Genomic DNA, 18,299 nt, shown 5'->3' on the forward strand with positions numbered 1-18,299 from the left:
AATTTTGTAGAAAGAAAATCAACATTGGTCAAAGACCTTCTCACGTTTCCATTTCTTTTTCTTCAAGGGACTGGTGAACCGGTATCAGGAAAATTGAATATGCTGCTGCCATCTTCTCTATGGTTAGGCAGCTGGCAGAAGGGTGCGACCAAAGAAACCAACCAAAAAAACAAAACAAAAGCGAAGCCACTCCAGTGGTTGGCCGGCTGTGACTGGGGCATTGGGATCAGAATGTTAATTATCTATTGGTCCAGCTAAGTACAGTATTTGTGTTCACAACTTTCTATATTGCGAACGTCTTCCCACGTCCACAATCCTTCACTGTTTTGAAGAGTTTTGTAGGCGGCACGGTGGCACAGTGGTCAGCACTGCTGCCTCACAGTGCCTGAGACCCAGGTTCAATTCCTGACTCAGGTGACTGACTGTGTGGAGTTTGCATGTTCTCCCCGTGTCTGCGTGGGTTTCCTCTGGGTGCTCCGGTTTCCTCCCACAGTCCAAAGATGTGCGGGTCAGGTGAATTGGCCAAGCTAAAGTGCCCGTAGTGTTAGGTAAGGAGTAAATGTAGGGGTATGGGTGGGTTGCGCTTTGGCGGGTCGGTGTGGACTTGTTGGGCCGAAGGGCCTGTTTCCACACTGTAAGTAATCTAATCTAATCTAAGAGTGTTCAGCTTCACTGAAAATTAGTTTCAGACAACCTGTCGTATGATCCATACAGCCGTTTACAGACAAACCAAAAATCTTTACCAAAACACCTTTCGACTCAGCTTATATATTAGACTCCTTACCAAGTTTGGCTCTACTTGTTCAGCAGATAACTGACACCAATGTTATTGTTTTCCCGGGCGCAAGAGCATTTCATTTGACAAAGGGGCAATTTATTTGTCGTGAACAGAGCAGAACAATTCGAGCGATTGTTTAATGCCAGATGTCAGCTACAAGGCTTCGGACACTGACTCCGCAGACAAGTGCGAAACATCAATGAAAATGTTTTTCCACGGGGCTTTCGGGAAGCCGAGGAAACATTTTCTGAATTTCGGTCAAGTTAACACAACTTCAACCTGAATTTTTCACTGCCTGTCCGTCCATCCCCCCAGTGCTGCCGAGGTAGAGAAGGAGCACCATGTGTGAGCCGGCGTGCAGTTGATAGGTCATGCTGCGGGGGAGCAGCCGTGCCGCCGGATCACGCGGGCTGGCGTTTCCCGCTCTTCCCGTCCTCGTGCTGACCCAGGAGCCTCGCAACTTTCACAAAGGGCACCAGTTCGAAGCCCTGAGCCGCCTCACTGTCAGGTACTAAAATGAAACTCGCGGGGCGAAGAGCCTCTTGCTCTGGTGGAGAGTTTCCATTATTTTTGCTGTGAAGGCTATAATATTTGGGGGTGGGGGGGGGTGGGCTCAGGGGTGCTAGACTTGGTTGCTTGGCAGCGGCAGTCACTACCAAACAACTCAGGCTGGAGAGGGGAGTCGCTGCATTTGGGACGCGGTTGCTTTTTAACAGAAGTAGAGAGCACGCAGTAGTCACATTTCATGCAGGCACCAGTTCCTCGCCGGACCAACCACATCGGCGGCCGCAAGAGGCTTTTCTTTTGATTTCTTATCGCAAAAGCGTCTGTGCAGCGTGGATAAGAGGCGGCAGTCGAGCGTGGTTGGGGAGGGTGGGGAGTGTGGGTGGGAGCTCCGGGCTCCCTTCAGCAGCCAGAGAACGGGCAAAAGGACAGCTGCACAGCGAACAAAACTCCAAGGCAGCCGGGGAGTCCGCTGGCTCAGTCTGGAGAGCCGTAAGTATAATGTAGTGCTTTGTTGTTGTTGTTGTTGTTGGTGAATCTGGGAAGGAAACGAGGAGACATGTCCACTGTGAACTGCAATCGCGGCGCCCGTGTAATTAAAATTATTTAGAATAATTGTTATCACTCGTTTCCATTTCCAAGGCGTTATAGAGGAGCTGCACACTTGTCTATTTAAAATAATATTATGTTTATCGGTTACATGTTAACCCCCTCACTTAAAGCAGGATTTATATATATATATATAAAAGACACACAAGAATGTAAATGGTTGGACTTATTTAAGATGTGAAGAGTAGTTTTGTGAAACGCTTGTGCCCGGCATGGACAGGGATCAGCAAAGTGACTGCTGGCGGGTTTGCTTTTTAGTTGTTGGTTTGTGCAGCTTTGTTCCTGGAGCCGAGATGAGAGCGGCTCATTCATATATCCGCTGGCTGATCGCTGTCTGGAGTGCTGAATGACATTGGCTTCGCTGTAGTTTGTGGATGATCGACTGTTTCAAAATTTCAGCCCTTGATGGCAGGCTTATAATGAATGAACTCAGCTGGGTGGGGGGAAATAACTGAAAGACTGTACTTTAGTTGGCGTTAAAGCCAGTTCAGGCGAGTTGAATCGTTGAAAGCCTCAAATGGAAAAAGGTAAGCGAGACTTGTCAGCTTGATCTATTCCGTGAGAACACTTTACTCCTAAATCAAATGAACGGGCGCTCAAAGCAGATTAATTTGTACACATTTATGGGCAAGGATTGTGATTTGGAAGCGCCGTTATCAAGTGAATTGGGGTTAAGCTGGTCACAGCAACGTTAATCGACGAAGCAGCGAAAATAGATTCGAAACTGAAGGTTACCATCCAAATCTCCCACGGGGCAGAGAGAGACAGAGCAAAAAAGCTTGTCATTCAGATGTGTTTATTGTGCTGCGCGCGTAGCTGGTCCACCCGGAGTGAAACGGCATCGTGTCCCCGTGGGGAGTGATCGGTCAGAAGTTATTCCAAGGAGTAAGCAAGAACACGCAATTATTATAAAGTGTTCTAAGTAATTTCTCTGGTCTCAACATAGCTCTGGGTTTATGGTATAAAGAGAACGATTGTCATTTCGCAAATCAGCCCACTATATCTTAATTTAATACAGTGTGAACTCTTCACTGATCCTTTCAACTGAGTGAGATTATAACAAACTTTATGCGGAAGGTTGCTGTGAAATCATTTAGACTTGCAATGGTGAGGAAAGCATATATTTTAAAGGAAAACACGATCATATCTTCTCTTCCAAAGTATTTTCCTCGCCTATTAGACTCATGCTACTTACACACCCACCATTTCCAGGAAAACAATGAACATAGGTTATGATTTATGGTAATTTTTGTCTAATTATCCTTGTATTTGTCTTTGGCAACATCGCTATTAAACAAAGTTGTTGGCAGCTTTGAGTGATGAAACCTTCTCTGTTGGAATTTTTGACTATCACCGTTAAGTTTCATGGAACCTTGGTTAAATAAATAATAAAACCAAATATTTTGGATACTGTACACACAATTTATTGAAATACACATCTCTTTTGAATTTTGGAAATATCAAAACTAATACCAGTATTATATAGGCAAATATTGACATTTAGATATGCATTGAAGTTGAAGAAATACAGCAATATTTGAGCTAATGATTCATGGTCAATAAATTTTGAATAAGATTCCAAGACCTTAAATTATCCTCTCCAAAACAACTTAGTCCTTTGTAGTTTTAAAATACACTGCCCAATCAATACTCTTAAAACAATATTTTGGTCTACTTTATTCCTCCATCTGCTACAAAAATTCTTTAATGGAGTTTCTAGAATTTAAAAAGCAGAGAACATCTCTGGATATCTGTCCACTCAGCTTAAATTTCAATTCCTTCGAAGTGAACTATTCCAATAATCTTAACGATACTGTCAAAATCCAATTTAACACTTGTTCATGGATTTACACATTGTACAGTAATATGGACTTCTTGTTTCAGTGAATGCAAATAATATATCAAGGTATGAAAATACCACTTGCAATACTAAAAAAAACTCTGCTGTAAAGAGAGACATCAGATCATGTTGACACATGATGGTTGCCCAGTTACCTTCATTAGCATGTGAGACTACATGAACCTTATACTAAACTTCAGAGAAAAAACACCCTTTGTTCTCAAATCTGTCAGCTGTCTCAAAATGAAGTAAAGTACAGAGTCCATTTTATTTCTGGTCGCAATAAAATTTTACAATATATACAAGTAGCAATACAAAATTTTGATTTCATGACTGAATTTTTAAATTAAAAAAATGCAAGTGTCATCTTCTTGTGGCCTTAATATTATGGAATATTATTTTGAAGTACGTGTATTTTGCTTTCTTCATCCTTCTGAGGGAGATAATATGTATGTGTTTCCTCAAATGTACTAAATTGCATCTGTTAGAATATAACATTAAAATAGGCCATTTGGCCCAACCTATATATGGCGGTATTTATGCTGTAATTACGTGTCATTCCATTGTTTCACATCTACGTCAAATGCATTAACTCTTGATTCTCAGCTTTCATCTACCTTCTCTAACTGAGGGGACATCGGGCTTTGAGCTAAATTATAAAGCAAGATTCACAATATTGCCTAGACTTTAGCCCAAATCCCATGCAAATTGGTAGGGAGGAGGATAGACTAGGAGAATAAATATATTTTTAGAGAGGAAGTATGGGAAAAGGATTTATTTTCTTGGGCTACAGTGACTGGTGATGGGACGGGCAGGTGTACTGTCTGGAATGGACCAGCAGGTAAACCTGTAGTCGAAGTCATTCAACTAGTATAGATAGCACTGGAAGGGGAAATCTGCAAGACATTAGTTTCACTTAAATGCAAATGTACATGAAAGATAAAAATAAGTCAGACTAAATTAAGGTTGGATTCAAATGGCTAGAAAATAAACAGTTTAAAAATAAAGATGGAGGAAGTTTCAATAAATTTAATTTAATTTGACTGTACAGGAAAGCAAACAACACGTATTAAAAGAGAACTGAAATTATAAGGAAACAGAATTTGCAAGGATTATTGAGATTTGGTGATAAGAAATTTCAGTACTGCAAATTAAGTATTACAGTGTGAAAAGAACATAGAATAAAATATAGAGTACCTGTATTTCTAGAGATAAGAACAGCTGGTGGGAAAAAAGTGGCAGGCATCAGTACAACAGAAGTAGAATCCAAGTGATGGATAAAATAAAGCATCAATCATACTTGTGGAATAATGGGAATCCCTCAGGCACAATGGTGGTAGAATGCACTCCTGTAGTCGTTAAGATGCTGTACCAATTGGAGGTATTCTGAATAAGAAGGCTTCCACTCCCTCAATATGCTATTCAAATGAAATCACTGAGATACTCATGTAAATGTGGGGAAGGTTCCCTGCATTTGTCATGACTTGTACAACCTGAGGCATCCTTGGCTGCCTTACAAATCCTTGCCGACATTAGTGTCTGTGGTTGGATTCTGACTAGAGGCATCCAGTAAAATCAAAGTTCATGAAATCAGTGTGAACCATTTTACAGTGTAACTGGAATGCTAGAACTGTGGCTTGGACTCCAGGGCAGTTATCAAGTTAGCTGTTGGTCTTCTGAAAGTGAATCATGCAGTTTGTTAGTTCCTGCTGCCTTGGTTGGTCTGGACGAACCCTTCAGTACAGCCCTTAAGAGGATTTGTGCTTTGTATTGGAATGCTGCATATTGCACAACACTGCAGTGCAGAAGGGATAGGAGCCAGGCACATGTGAAGTCATTTATACTTTTACTACTATCTCTGGTGAGCCCTAATCTGTTTCTAGGTAATTGTTTTCTGGGCCTATTTAATGATGTTCTTCCATCATTGACAGGACTGTGATAATGGTCATTACAAAATTGATGCATACCATATATTGGTCATTTTTTGCACTATTCTCCTAGAAGTCTGGAAGACCTTATTACCACAAAGGGTGGTTTCTACACCAGAAGTCAGCCAGCAATAACTAATCCAGGAAAATGTACCATTGCCAATAAAATGACTGCAGCTACAGATCAGTATTTAGACAATCTATGCATAATTTCTTTTGCCTGATTTTAATCATTAATTTCCCAAAATACTTTAAGATTATACAGACCTTGGTAGACTTCAAAGTTGTGTTTGTATTTTCAGGAATGATACTTGAACGTATTTACAGTTTAAACTTTTTGTTAATAGTTAGTATATCTTCACTTGAATAAGTTTCGTTTGTGATAATCAAGTTAAATACTTGTCGTTCACAAACCTAGCTGACTTGTTTCTGATACTGCACTGTATAATCACCATTTCTCAGTTAAAACTTTGTTGTTACCAATGGAAGAGTCTAACAAATGAAGGAATCTGTTAAACCTCTCCTCACTGGGTCATAATGAATAATCGAGAACTCTTCAGTAGAGTATATCTTCCAGATGCCAGAAACCTGTGATACTGAATTAAAATGTTTGAGGTTTATTTTGATGTAAGTAAAATTACATTGATAATTGTCAGAACACTAATTGGCCAGTTTTTTTCTGCAATTAAGATACTTGCATATTTTTCCCACACTAAAGAAATTATGAAGATATGTAAATTTTCAGCAAATAAGTCAATACCTGAAAGGGAAACATCTGTTTGATTTCTAATATGCATTAAAATGAAATATATCATTGGGTTTGAAAGTCATATTTTTTTAATTCCTAGTTTATTTGGCTTTCTCATTCATGATTCCTGTTGAATTAAAATCTGGGGATGAGGGTTGAGTGAGAAAAGGATGAAATAAATGTTGATTTGCATGAAAGGTGGGCAGGCTATGTTTTGCCATACGGTTTTATAATCAGATCCGGGTAAATCTGCTTGAGAATATTTGAAGACATTTATATTTTTAGGCTTTTTTTAAACCAGTGGGACAGTGACTTAGGAAAAACAGCTGCATCAGTTTCATTGGAAACTGGTAGAAGAATGAAAGTGCTACATTTAATGTTGCATCGCAAGATTATCCAAAATAAGCATGCTGAAAAATCTTAACAAGCTTTAAAGTGATTTTTTTTGTTCTTTCTAAGCCACAAGAGCTTCATCCATGTCGGAGTGGCTAGTGACCATGAAAATAGATATTCCAAGTGATTACTATTTGAGCTATCATTACTCCTTTGTTTTAAAGCAACCCTCCATCAGTTTTATTTGAGAGGAAACATAAAGAACACCTCCTGAATTACCTAGATAGCCCTCTTTAACCCTGTTTCTGAAAATATTGAGATAACTAGCAACTAACAGAAAATCCAATGACATTCTTTCAGGTAACGATTATTAACTGCTATGATAATTTGAACTACTGGGATTTTAAGATTGTTATGCAAAAGGAGGCAGCTGGTCAAAGATGAATAATGCAGAGCGTAAAGTAGAACAGGCATTCTATAACAGTGATTTTCATATATTATTTGTGGGGGTTGTGCATCCATTAACAAATCTTTCAGGATTCTCTCTAACTTACAAAAGATAGGTCAGCTACCCAAAGGATAATTGGTATTATTGCAGAGAAATATTTGATGAAATAACATATTTGTAGTCATTGTGCAAAGATACATGCAGAGGGTGATATGTGTATGGAATGAGCTGCCAGAGGATATGGTGGAGGCTGGTACAATTGTAACATTCAAGAGGCACTTTGATGGGTATATGAATAGGAAGGTTTTGGAGGGATATAGGCCAGGTGCTGGCAGGTGCGACTGGATTAAGTTGGGATATCTGGTCGACATGGACGGGTTGGACCGAAGGGTCTGTTTCCATGCTGTACATCTCTATGACTTTATGACTCTATATAAATCTGTATTATGGGCATCCAGTGGATGGATGGAAACCCAGAAAACCTAAATTTTACAGTTTTGTGTATACAACAAATAATGTGTTGAGAAGTTCTGACAGATTGTGCATAATTCAATCTATGAAAGGAATAGGAATCAACTATTGAAAATGATTGGCGTCGGTAGAATTTCTAATACTTAATTAAATCATTTATTGCATTTTAAATTGGAATTATGACTTGCATTCAAGCTTCACCCTTGGATATGGTAATGGTGATTTCATCCTCCAATTAATTTGTCTCCAGGATTTAAAATGATTTCTAGTCAATAAGCGTGCAAATTCTTTGTAGTAGGCAAAATATTATTAGATCTCAAAAAGCCACGCATCCAAAATGAAGAGAACTCTTATTCTGTTAGTTTGTCAGTCATCTAAACTAATGTGAATAGATTGAGTATTCATTGTGATTCCATTCATTAATGACTGAAACCTCAACAATTTCTTTACATGAAATTAGAATATCAGTATAATGCAAAGTACTGGACTAAATCTCTCTTAAAAATATGCCATTATCTTTAATTAATGATAACTTAAAGGAAGGACAGCATCAATTTTTACCCACTTAAGTATCTTGAATCAGTAGTTGAAACCATGGCTAAAATCTTGTATTGCTCCCATAGGCTGGGGGAACGTTGATAGTGGAATTGCCAGGGGTCAGTATTGGTACCAATACTTTCCTGATGTATTAATGAACTAGATTTTGATGTGCAGGGAACAATATGAAAGTTGGCAGATGACACAAAACTGTAGCTGCTCATAAAAGGAATAAGAAAAAGAGGGCATAGATTTAAACTGATCTGCAAACAAACTCAGGGTCAATTTTTGCTGCTTCGCTGTTTGCTTCACACAAAGCTACCCAATTTTTAAGAACTTGCATTATTAATTTTTAAAATATATTTTTGTGGGATATGGGCATCGCTGGCTGGCCAACATTTATTGCCTGTCCCTAGTTGCTCTTGAGAAGGTGGCTGTGAGCTGCCTTCTTTATCCGCTTCAGTCCACCTGCTGTGGGTTGACCACCAGGGAGGGAATTCTAGAATTTTGACCCCATGACAGTGAAGGAACAGTTATGTATTTCCAAGTCAGGATGGTGAATGGTTTGAAGGAGAACTTGAAGATGGTGCTGCCCTTGTCCTTCTAGATGGAAGTGGTCATGGTTTTCGAAGGTGCTGTCTGAGGATCCTTTGTGCGTTTCTGCAGTGCATCTTGTGGATTGTACACACTGCTGCTACTGAGTGTCGGTGGTGGAGGGAGTGGATGCAGTGTCAATCACGCAGGCTGCTTTGACCTGGCATAGTGTCAAGCTGGTTGAGTGTTGTTGGGGTTGCACTCATCCAGGCATTAAGGCACTATATGCAACAAATTATCCATTAAATTGTCCACAAGTTTAAGTCCGCTATTGTTTATGGGCATACAGTATTAGTGCCACTATTCCAATAAGGTTCAGTATGCCTCTTTGTTTTCACCACACTGTTAATTTATTCATATCTCCACTGATTTAGAGTTGCAAATTCTCGTTTTGACTTGGAGAGTGCAGGAAAAGGTCTGAGTGATGGTTTGCACTGTGAAATGCCCCCACTTCAAGTTTTGGTCCCTCATTTCTTGATCTCATATAGCCTAACTCCTCCAGATTGGATAGTTGGACAGACCCACCACCCTCTGGAACACTTGTTTTAATTACTAGACACGTAGTGTCAATGTTTGTCAATAACCATATACATCAATGACTTAGATAAAGGATCATAAAGTTGTATATCCAAGTTTATAGATTATGTTGTTAGGAGGGACAGTACATTGAGCAAGAAGGTATAAAGAGAAATAAATAAGTGGGTAAAATTATGGCAGATGGAGTTTATTTTGATTGTGAGGTCATCACATTGGATTAAAAGAAAACAAATTCACACTATTTTCTTGAAAATCTCAACTGTAAAGAAGCAAGTGGATATTCAGGAACACAATTTGCTGTTGCAAAGAGGGATCAAAAGGCTAATGGAATATTGGCCTTCACCTCGAACTGCAATACAAAAGAGAAGATTCTGTACGTATGTGATGTCTTGTTAGCTTTCATCTGAAATCTGTGTTTAGTTTTGGGCAGTGAATTTTGGGATGGATATATTAATATTGGAATTGGTTCAATACAAATGACCAAATCAGTTTCATGGCTTAGAAAATGTTACGTTTAGAAGACAGGTTGCATAAATTCGGCATGTACTGTTTTCATTTGAGATCAGGTGACAGTGGGGTATTCTGCTGGGAATATTTATCATTATGGAAAATGATTTTGATGGGGGTAAGAGAAAACAATTTCTTCTGGTTTAAAAAGTCCTGAACAAAAGGGTAATAATCTTGCAATTTAAACCAGACCATTCATCTGTGAAACTGGGAAGCACTTTTATACACAGGGTAGTAGAAAATTCAAACGTCACTTAGCCAAATGATTATATCTGCTATATCAATTGGAAACTTGCAGACAGTATTTGATAGATTTTGTTAACTACAACTGTCGAATAATGTGAAACAAATTGGATTGAAGTACAGACCAAACAGTCTGACTGAGTGGTAGGACAAGCTGCAATAATTGTTTCCTGCTGTTATCTCTCAAAATGTTCCTTCCAGTTTGGATTGTTTCCTCCTTGCTGTGGTATATCCAGTGTTTGTTGGCTGCATGCTAATTCTATCATGCTGTTCTGAAGAGATTTAAATTGTTACATGACAGTACTATAACTGTATCAATTTTAGATCAAGTTTTCTTAACCTTTTATGTGAATCAATTTCAAACATTCCTTTTGGGTTTATATCCAAAATACACTTGTAATAATCAGTTTGAGGGTTGCGTTTTCTTCTTAACTGATTATTTTACATATAAGCTGGTAGTCAATGGATTTCAAAGTCACTGCTTCACTGACTTGGACTTAGAGCTGAATGTTATTGATTTTGGCCATGTCAAGTTTTTAGGTGTGTTTTTCACTGTGAGGGCTAATGGGATTTCTCACCCTATCTTACAAAACTAGCCTCAGTAATGACTATCGTGCTGCTGTTATGTCTCTCTTAGCCCCTTTCGGCCCCATATTATCACGTGTCATTCTGACAACAATTCGCCTTTCCACAGATTCACTGGCTTCCCTTATGAGCGTGCCATCTTGAAAGGCTATTGTGCATTCAGACAAGCGTTGGCAATCTAATGTGGCTCTTAAATGGCAGCACAATGGCACAGCAACCACAAAGCTACACATCTTATGACACATAAATGGCATTTGGAAAATGTGTTGCTGGAAAAGCGCAGCAGGTCAGGCAGCATCCAAGGAGCAGGAGAATCGACGTTTTGGGCATAAGCTATTCTTCAGGAATTCCTGAAGAAGAGCTTATGCCTGAAACGTCGATTCCCCTGCTCCTTGGATGCTGCCTGACCTGATGCGCTTTTCCAGCAACACATTTTCAGCTCTGATCTCCAGCATCTGCAGTCCTCACTTTCTCCTACATAAATGGCATTGCTGACTTTTCCTCACAAATACAACCTCTTCACTTACCTTAGTTGCTGTTTAACCACTGTGCCACACTTTACCTAATCTTAACTACATCCATTGTGAACAAACTCTCGAAGTGAGCTTGACCCAGTCCCAATTCCCACTGCAGATCCGAGTGTAGTCAGTGTCCAGCAATTTGAAAGATAAAATGGTAAATGTAAGCTTTTATTTACAAGAAGCTAAAGCGAACATATGCAAAACTAAAAGATGCTGAACTTTGCCCACACATGCACAATGTCAGCTTCCTACTCGTTCAGTGCCCTCATCTTCCTCTTTGCAGAAGTGCTCAATTCTCCTAGTTTCTGTGCATCCAGGACATTGCTGCAATTGTGCAGAGCCCTGCATGCAAAGCTGATGCGGCCCACTGTCCTGACTGTACAGGAAAGCCTCCTAGATCTGGATAACCACATCTCCAAGAGTCTTATACTCTGCTCCACTGTGCGCTTTGAGATATTTAACTTGCTCTGCATGTTAGGAGAAAATGAAGATTGCAGGTGCTGGAGATCAGAGTCAAAAAGTGTGGCGCTGGAAATGCACAGCCTGTCAGCAGCATCCGAGAAGCAGGAGAGTCGATGTTTTGAGCATAAGATCCTGATGAAGAGCTTATGCTCGAAACGTCGACTCTTCTGCTCCTCGGATACTGCCTAACTGGGTGTGCTTTTTCAGCACCGCACCTTTTGAATCTGCTCTGTACATTAGTCAGGGGGTTGCACAGTGGTGTTATGAACCATAGTTGTAGTGGATAGCTCTTGTCCCTCCTATAACCAGCCTTGCAAGATACCTGATGAATTCTCAAATGTACCAGATACATGATAGCTCCTATGACTGCTACATTCTGGAGCATTGCCAGGTTAGCAGGCACAAACCTCTAGGAAGTGATAACTGTGATCAGGGAGCACCTGAATATTAATGGGAAAGGAATCCTGCACCATTGTGCTTATGTGGCTCTGAAAGGGCAGTATCACAACCAATAGCACCATCACCTGCGGGAACCCAGCCTGGGCACATCACTGATCTCATCATTAGAAACCAAAATGGTTCTGGGCAATTAGTCATTGTCCTGATGCATTTGTGGCAGCAGATGGAGAGATCCCACACAGGTCTCCTGTTGATCCATGGAAGGAGCCAATTGCATAGAGGTTGAAAGTTGCATTGAACTTCATAGCCACCAGAAGTGGATGGCTTCCCATTCCAGCCCTCAGGTGCCCTTCCACCATCTGACACAGTTTGTCACCATGTCCCAGGATGTATGGAGCCTTTATTGGCACCACAGCTTGCTCATCCCCCAGGAAATATAGTTGAGGCCAGGCAACTCTGCCCCTTCTGAGCACCTCATACATCCTGAGGTGCCATGCACCTGTGACATTTCCTTGAGCTGGTTGCTCTTTGTCCTACATGCCTGCCCACTGTAGCTTTTGTTTTTGTCATCAGGCCTGGTCCTTCCAAATCTGCCTTTGTTTTCTTAGGTTGGCATCTACAGTGAGCAATGTGCCACCAGTGATTAAACCTATTACTTCATGGAAAGGGTCTAATTTGATCTTGGAATGAAAAGAGTTACTTAGTTTTCAGAATAGTCGTGGGTGGCCTATCCTCCAAAAGCTGCTGTCACCTTCTTTGGGCTTCCTCCCAAACTCTACATCTTTCCTTTAGATGTGGGGACCAAAATTGTTTAGATCTTCAAGGTGTGGTCTAACAAGTGCTTAGATCTAGCAAGACTTCCCTATTCTATATAATTCCCTTTTGAAATATAGGTCAGCATTCTATTTACCTTCCTATTTCTAGCTGAACTCGTATGCAAGCTTTTACGGTTTAAGCACAGGAGCCCACAAATCATACAGTACAGAAGAGGCTCTTTGGCTCATTGAGTCTATATCAATAAACAGCTACTTTGAGTCTATATTCATCCTATTTCTCACCCTTTGGCCCATAGCCTTGAATGTTATGACATTTCAAATACTCATCCAAGTGCTTTTTAAAGGTTGTGATGTTTCCCCAACTTAATTGCCCTCCTAGGCATTGCATTTCAGATTTCCACCAGTCTCTGGATAAAAACATTTTTCCTTAAATTGCCTCTAAACCTCCTGCTTTTCCTTAAATTATGGCCTCTTATTATTGACTCTTCAATTGGGGGGGGGAATGCCTGTTTCCTATCCACCCTGGCCATATAGAGTCATAGAGATGTACAGCACGAAAACAGACCCTTCGGTCCAACCCATCCATGCCAACCAGATATCCTAACCCAATCCAATCCCACCTGCCAGCACCCAGTCCATATCCCTCCAAACCCTTCCTGTTCATATACCCATCCAGATGCCTTTTGAATGTTGCAATTGTACCAGCCTCCACCACATCCTCTGGCAGCCATTCCATGCACGTACCACCCTTTACGTGAAAAGTTGCCCCTTAAGTCTCTTTTATATCTTTCCCCTCTCACCCTAAACCAATGCCTTCTCGTTCTGGACTCTCCCACCCCAAGGAAAAGACTTTATCTATTTACCGTATCCATGTCCCTCATAATTTTGTAAACCTCTATAAGGTCACCCCTCAGCCTCCGACGCTTCAGGGAAAACAGCTCCAGCCTATTCAACCTCTCCCTATAGCTCACATCCTCCAACCCCGGCAACATCCTTGTAAATCTTTTCTGAACCCTTTCAAGTTTCACAACACCCCCCCCCCCCCCCGATAGGAAGGAGACTAGAATTGCACGCAATATTCCATCAGTGGCCTAACCAATGTCCTGTACAGCCGCAACATGACCTCTCAACTCCTATACTCTATACTCTGACCAATAAAGGAAAGCATACCAAACGCTGTCTTCACTATCCTATCTACCTGCGACTCCACCTACATGGAGCTATGAACCTGTACTCCAAGTCTCTTTGTTCATTAAAAATCTTTCAAATTCACTCAAAATCTTATACACTTCAATCATCTCTGCTCTTAAAAAACAACCTACACTTATCAAACCTCTCTTCATTGCTAAACTACACCATCCCATGTAACATTCTGATGAATCTTCTCTACAACCCCTCCTATACAGTCACATCCTTCCATTAGTGTGGTGACCAGAACTCCAGCTGTAGCCTAATCAAAGTCCTTTACAGCTGCAACATAACTCCCTGCTCTTATAATCTATGCCAGGAATGACAAAGGCAAGTGTCCCATTTGTCATCTTCATGATCCTATTAACCTGTCCTGCCACCTTCAGGAATATATGGACAAGGACCCTAAGATGTCTCTGTTCCTCTGAGCTTCCTAGTGTCTTGCCATTCATTGAGACTCCCTTGTCTTGTTCCTTCTTCCAAAGTGCGTCATCTCACACTTATTCCAATCAGCACTGATTTTCCCATTTGACCAATCTGTTTATATTCTCCTAAGGCCTTCTTCCTCAATGTCTTTATTCACCCAGCTCCCACGTACATATAATGAGCAATAAGGGACCTGGCTCTGATACCTGTGGTATACACTGGGCACAGCGTCCAGCCACATAAACAGCATTCTACCGCCACCCTCTTTCTCCCACCACAAAGCCAATTTTGAATTCAATTTGCCAAATTATGTTGGATCCCATATGCTTCTACCTTCATCAGTCTCCCATGTAGGAACTTGTCAAAAGCTTTACTGAAATCCATATAAACTGCATCAATTGCACTTCTCTCATCTACACAACTGGTCACTATTTAACAAATTCAGCCAGAATTGTAGGGTATGATCTCCCTCTGACAAAGCCATTCTGACTCCCTGATGCAACCTTGCCTCTCCAAGTGGAGATTAATCCTTTCTGTCAGAATTTTCCCCAGCAGTTTTCATATCACTGATGAAAGAGTCACTGGCATATAATTCAGTTTCAGGTTTGTAGGGGTAAAGCACACCAGGAGAGGTGGCAAGCTGGTGAATGGTTTAGTAGGAGCATCCACCAGGCACATGATCTTGACCTTTTGCCTTTTCAATAAAGGTGGCTCAGGATTATACCAGTTTTCCTTGGTGAGTACTGACAGCTGATTAAGGAATGGTCATTACAAACCTTGGGACATATAGTTGCCATGATGACTGGTGTTTCCAGTCAAAAATATGGGCAGCCCATTCCGACCTGGACCATGACCTGGCCAAAGTCAAGTGATCCTGACAGGAGCACAAAGATTAAGTGGCACCAACCTAGAGCCATGGCTCTTCGTGGAAATGTTGGATCATGACTCAGCAGCTGTGGCGTTTCTATAAATATAAATAGTTTATCTTCACTTTCTCTTCACTGTCAAAAGCTTGGCCAATGCAATGACTGTAGGCTGGTCATACCTCAGACCTTTTGAAATCTTACCAGCTCTATGGAGATTTGAATACGTCACTGTAATATAGGGGATGACATGACATCTGAGGAGTAGCAACTTACAAGCTATCAAATAAAGTTCATTGCTTAGCTAGCAGGTACTTTACGTATAACCATGAAAATTGTTTTGCATGTTGAAGTAATTAGTAAAGAGCATGAGAACTAATTCTTTATTGGATGAAGAGGCAGCATGGTGGCTGAATGGTGAGCACTGCTGCTTCACAGCACCAGGTTCAATTACACCCTTGGGGTGACTTGCGCAAAGTCCATACAGGCATTTTCCTCATTTTTGCATGTGTTTCCTCCTATGGTCCAAAGACGTGCAGGTTAGATGGATTGACCGTGCTAAATTGCTCATAGTGTCCAGGGATGTATAGATTAGGTGGGTCAGCCATGGCAAATGCGGGGTTACAGGGATAGGATAGAGGGGTGGTCTGTGTTTGATGCTCTTCAGAAAGTTTGTCTGGACTTGATGGGCTGAATGGCCTGCTTCCACACTGTAGGGATTCTGTGATTCTATAATCAAATAGTAACCTCAGTATCCCAGACATACGTTCAGTAAAAGTGTTTTAGAGTTCTCCTCTTACTTGTTACCTTTCATCTGAGTGAATACTGGAAAAATCAAACTTAATTTAATAGTCGAAAAGTGCGGCGCTGGAAAAGCACAGCAGATCAGGCAACATCCAAGGAGCAAGAGGGTCAACGTTTCGGGCATTGGCCCTTCATCAGGAATGTGGAGAGGAAGGGGGCTCAGAGATAAATAAGGGGGTGGGGCTGGGGGGATGGTAGCAGGGAAGGCGATAAGTAGATGCTGTGGAGGGTAACTGTGATAGGTTGGTGGGGAGGGTGGAGCTGATAGTTGGGAAGGAAGGAAGATGGACAGGTCAGAAGGTGGTGTCGAGTTGGAGGGTTGGACCTCTGATGAGGTGGGGTGAGGGGAGACTTGGAAACGAGTGAAGTCAGTGTTGATCCCGTGTGGTTGAAGGGCCCCAAGGCAGAAGGTGAGGCGTTCTTCCTCCAGTTCAGGTGGCTTTGCTTTGGTGGTGGAGGAGGCCCACGACTTGCATGCCCTTAAGGGAGTTGAAGTGATTGGCCACGGGGCTATGCGGTTGTTTGGTGCATGTGTCCCAGAGATGTCCCCTGAGATGCCCCGCGAGTTGGCATCCTATTTGCCCAATGTAGAGGAGACCACATTGAGAGCAGTGGACACATTAGATGAAGTGGGTCAATGTGCAGGAAAATATCTGCTGGATGTGAAAATATCCTTGGGGACATGGACGGCGGTGAGGGGGGAGGTGTGGGCACAGGTTTGACACCTTGTGTGGCAGCAAGGCAAGGTGCTGGGTATAGAGGGTGGGTTGATGGGGAGTGTGGACCTAACGAGGGAATCACGGAGGGAAGCATTTTTGTGAAAGCAGTTATGGGTGGGGAAGGAAATATATTTTTGGTGGTGGGGTCAGATTGTAGGTGGAGGAAATGGCACAGGTTTAATGCATGGTATTCAGAAATAGGCTCCACCCTCCCCACCAGCCTATCACAAGTATCTCCCACCTGCACCCACCTATCGCCTTTCCAACTACTTCCCCCCCAGCACCCCCCCCATTTATCTCTCAGCCCCCTTCCCCTCCACATTCTTGATGAAGGGCTTATGCCCCTCTTCTGATCCTTGGTAGCTGCCTGATCTGCTGTGCTTTTCCAGCGCCATACTTTTGACTCTGACTCTCCAGGAATCTGCAGTCCTTACTTTCTCCTGGGTGGTAAATTAACCCATGTGTGAATTAAGAAATTATTCATGCCCCAAATATAGTTCAAACCTATACCTGATGTGTGTCTGTAAGTGATGGCTTATGTGATACTGAGTATTTGTTGCCAGTGTACACCAGTATATATTTGTTTCCTTAGATTAGGAGCTCAGTTGGAGAATGAAGCAGAAAAATGGGTGAGACCAAATGGGTGAGGCTTCCTGTGAGCAGAGGAGTACGTTCATGGAACTGGGATTCAGCAGGAAGACATACAAGCCCAGGAAAGGAGATTGATTAACTGCATTTCAGCATCCAAAATTATTGCTAAAACCTTGCTTTTCAATCAATTATTAATTTGATTGTTTACCAATAAAGAAGCACAAATTTAACATTTCTTTTATGGTCAACAATCAATCTGAATTATTATGGCTAGTATAAATATTGATCTTCCAACATATTTGTAAATAATTTCCAAATTGTTGTCCTACCATTTTATCTGCATCATTCATCTTGTCTGCTAGTACTTAGAAAAACATCTGAACTACACAAATGAGGATGCTGTAATGTTGCTATTAAAGGACTAATTTTAGAGAGTACAAGTTCTTAAATGGTAATTTCATCCATTATTTACTATATTGAGCCCAAATGTTGCTCATGAACAGGTGCCCTAACAGCATTAAACTAAAAAGAGCCAATCATGAGACCAGTCTTGCAGTCAGCAACAGAGTGAAGAACTGGATGGAAAGACATAGCAGGAACTCCCAACAATAGCAAGAATTGACTAATGTATGTATTGAATAATCCAAAGTGGATGCAGGAGGAAGATAATTGTGATAGGTCAGTGGGGAGGGTGGAGTGGATCTTTGGATACAGTGCATTATCCTCTGCCATTTCCTTCACCTACAATCGGACCCCACCACCAAAATGTGTCAATGGTGACCATTTTAATAATGTAGAAAGATAGTCAATCTCAGAGGAGAAACTCTTGTCCAATGTTGTAAGATTCCAAACTACTGTTTCCAGATTCAGGCCCTTTGTAACATTCTA

General features: G+C 41.3%; 1 protein-coding gene across 1 annotated transcript in view; it reads left to right on the forward strand.

Moving 5' to 3' along the window:
• Positions 1-1,700: 1,700 nt before the first annotated feature.
• The window catches only part of LOC132815957 (adenylate cyclase type 2-like), a 624,569-nt gene continuing 607,970 nt past the window's right edge, over positions 1,701-18,299 (forward strand). The window contains exon 1 of the mRNA XM_060825336.1: positions 1,701-1,774. The gene's annotated coding sequence lies outside the window, so the exon portion shown is untranslated. The remainder of the gene's footprint in view (positions 1,775-18,299) is intronic.

The sequence above is a fragment of the Hemiscyllium ocellatum genome, chromosome 5 (genome assembly GCF_020745735.1).
Source record: "Hemiscyllium ocellatum isolate sHemOce1 chromosome 5, sHemOce1.pat.X.cur, whole genome shotgun sequence".
Taxonomy (NCBI): domain Eukaryota; kingdom Metazoa; phylum Chordata; class Chondrichthyes; order Orectolobiformes; family Hemiscylliidae; genus Hemiscyllium; species Hemiscyllium ocellatum.